Raw genomic sequence first — 3,501 nt, 5'->3', positions numbered from 1 at the left:
AAGTAAGCATTCTGCCACGAAGCCAAGTAATTAATTAGACCGAATCCTTTTTGTTTTTTACAAAATCCAATATACAATAAATAAAAAATAGCAAGTCAATCTTCAAGAATTTCACCGTAATGGAAATGGAAAAGACTCATACAAAACTTATACAACAAAAATAGCAGGAGAAATAAAAAATGCAGGGTCCTTTGTCTGCTTGGTTAGTCAAACATGGACTTGTTCATAGATCTTTGGGTTTCGACTACCAAGGAATCGAAACTTTACAAATAAAGCCCGAAGATTGGCATTCCATTGCTGTCATCTTATATGTATATGGTTACAATTATCTACGTTCCCAATGTGCCTATGATGTAGCACCAGGAGGACTGTTAGCTAGTGTGTATCATCTTACAAGAATAGAGTCTGGGATAGATCAACCGGAAGAGGTATGCATAAAAGTATATGTACCAAGGAAAAATCCCCGAATTCCTTCTATTTTCTGGGTTTGGAAAAGTACGGATTTTCAAGAGAGGGAATCTTATGATATGTTAGGAATCTCTTATGAAAATCATCCGCGTCTGAAACGTATTTTAATGCCCGAAAATTGGATAGGATGGCCTTTGCGTAAAGATTATATCGCCCCCAATTTTTATGAAATACAAGATGCTTACTAAATGATAAAAATACAAAAACAAATTTGGCATTTCGACAACCAAAAAGAAAAATATTCAAGGAATATCCATTCATTCTCTTAGAGACCAAAAAAGTAATTGAAGTTCAATCAGCCAGAATAAAAGAATAATGGAAGTCCCATTCCCATATAGGGATTGGATAGATAACAAAATTCACAACAATAATGTGGGTGGGTATTGCAAAAAAGATTTGGGTAAGGATTCATTGAGATTGTAAATTTTGAACAATACTTTTTTCGTATGAGCCAAGCCAATAGGATGAACTGAAAAAGTTCTGCATCATGAACTATGTAACGTTCACATCAATATCTATTCTATTATATTGCCGCGAAAAAGAAAGTAACATGAAAGCAAAGGAGATGCAGAAAATAGAAATGAAATATCAAAGGAAAATACAAAGGTCCGATTCTCTTTGTAATGTATCCGAGATTTTTTTTGACTATTCCCACCCTTGAACTTTCCAAGACGAGACTTTTTGATCTTTCAACCATTTAATGTAACCATTCGAATATTATTGAACTATTAATATTCTTTTGGGAGCCCCCCCACAAAAAAAGGGGGGTTCACTTTTTTACATATTCTATTTAATTTAATGTTATAGACATAAACATATACCGGGAACATACACCTATTCTTTACTCATCTAGTAAGCATCTCCAGACACCTAGATGGATAAATTAATATGTATCAACATCCGATAAAAAAGAATACGTATCTATTATTCACAATCCATATTCCTATTTCATTTTAATGAATATAGATTATGGATAAAAGATACTCATACAAATTCATCATGTGCCAGGAACCAGATTTAAACTGGTGACATGAGGATTTTCAGTCCTCTGCTCTACCAGCTGAGCTATCCCGACCTCTCTTGAGGCATTATATTAATCTTATTAGATTACTTAAATATATGTCAATGACTCCACATCAACTAAAAACAAGACAAAAAAAATTCTAATTAGAATATATATTATTAGCATATATAAGAATATATTATTCTTATTCCATAGTCCAAATAGATTCCAATGTATTCCAATACATATTCCAAACAAATACTTATGATTGTTGATTGTGATAAGAAAAAGAAAGAAAAACTCTACTCGAATCCATTTGTGAAAGACTATACTAAATAAGACACATAACGAATTTCCAAAATTGGAAAAAAAAAAACTAACATATGGGAAAAAGAATTAGAGAGTTAAGCAGGTCTTTTGGGGATAGAGGGACTTGAACCCTCACGATTTCTTAAGTCGACGGATTTTCCTCTTCCTATAAATTCCATTGTTGTCGAGATTGACATGTAGAATGGGACTCTATCTTTATTCTCGTCCGATTAATCAGTTCTTCAGAGGATCTATCAGACTAGGATGGAGCGAATAAATTGATCAGTTAATATGAATATTCAATTATTTCTTTAACTTGGAATTGATTTGATTCACATCTTTCATTTGTGATACACATCTTTCCATTTGTGATATAAGGATTCAAAAATAGGGATTTCGAGTAGTGTATTGATTAATCAATTGAAATAGTATTTCAGTACAAATACGTAAACAAGTCTATATACATATTTCTGTATAGCCTTTCGAGAATTTCATTTGCACAGAAGGATTCCTTTCCTCACGCGAAAGGAAAGGTCGTCAACTCCATTTGTTAGAACAGCTTCCATTGAGTCTCTGCACCTATCCCTTTTTTATTCTCGCTTTCTTAATGTTTATTTCCTTTCCGAAAACGGGATTTGGCTCAGGATTACCCATTGTTAATTCCAGGGTTTCTCTGAATTTGAAAGTTATCACTTGGTAAGTTTCCATACCAAGGCTCAATCCAATTAAGTCCGTAGCGTCTACCAATTTGATGGGATATGTATTCTCAATTCATCCTATTTCATCAGATCCGGGATGGGATATGGTTCCGAAGGATGAACTGGACAGTTCCAATAAGATTTCATTCTTGAACAAAAATCCGATAGACTTATTTGAGGGAGGGTCCCATTGGCGTGCATCCAATAGGAATTGAACCTACGAATTCGCCAATTATGAGTTGGGCGCTTTAACCATTCAGCCATGGATGCTTAGCGGGGATCCTCGTACATGGTGAATAACCAAATTCCAATTGAAGTGAAATCTTTCGGATAAATCAATGCAATTTAGGAGGATTCGATGAAAGGACATCAATTCAAATCCTGGATTTTCGAATTGAGAGAGATATTGAGAGAGATCAAGAATTCTCGCTATTTCTTAGATTCATGGACCCAATTCAATTCAGCGGGATCCTTCATTCACATTTTTTTCCATCAAGAGAGTTTTATAAAACTCTTGGACTCACGAATTTGGAGTATCCTACTTTCACGCAATTCACAGGGTTCAACAAGCAATCGATATTTCACGATCAAGGATGTAGTACTCTTTGTAGTAGCGGTCCTTATATATCGTATTAACAATCGAAAGATGGTCGAAAGAAAAGATCTCTATTTGACAGGGCTTCTTCCTATACCTATGAATTCCATTGGACTCAGAAATGATACATTGGAAGACTCAAAAGATTCTGCCAATATCAATAGGTTTATTGTTCCGCTCCTGTATCTTCCAAAAAGAAAAAAGATCTCTGAGAGCTCTTTCCTGGATCCGAAAGAGAGTACTCGGGTTCTCCCAATAACTAAAAAGTGTATCATGCCTGAATCTAACTGGGGTTCGCGGTGGTGGAGGAACTGGATCGGAAAAAAGAGAGATTCTAGTTGTAAGATATCTAATGAAACCGTCACTGGAATTGAGATCTCATTCAAAGAGAAAGATATCAAATATCTGGAGTTTCTTTTTGTATATTA

General features: G+C 34.6%; 2 non-coding genes across 2 annotated transcripts; both read right to left on the bottom strand.

Annotated features, from left to right (window-relative positions):
* Positions 1-1,470: 1,470 nt before the first annotated feature.
* Positions 1,471-1,543, bottom strand: TRNAF-GAA (transfer RNA phenylalanine (anticodon GAA)). The gene has a single exon. It is a non-coding gene; the product is annotated as a tRNA-Phe (tRNA).
* Positions 1,544-2,674: 1,131 nt separating this feature from the next.
* On the bottom strand, positions 2,675-2,748 carry TRNAM-CAU (transfer RNA methionine (anticodon CAU)). Its single transcript has one exon. It is a non-coding gene; the product is annotated as a tRNA-Met (tRNA).
* Between the last annotated feature and the right edge of the window lie 753 nt (positions 2,749-3,501).

The sequence above is a fragment of the Arachis ipaensis genome, chromosome B2 (assembly GCF_059453495.1).
Source record: "Arachis ipaensis isolate K30076 ecotype BB chromosome B2, ASM5945349v1, whole genome shotgun sequence".
Lineage (NCBI taxonomy): Eukaryota > Viridiplantae > Streptophyta > Magnoliopsida > Fabales > Fabaceae > Arachis > Arachis ipaensis.
The sequence above is the reverse complement of the archived record's forward strand: the minus strand, read 5'-3'. Positions and strand labels throughout refer to the sequence as shown.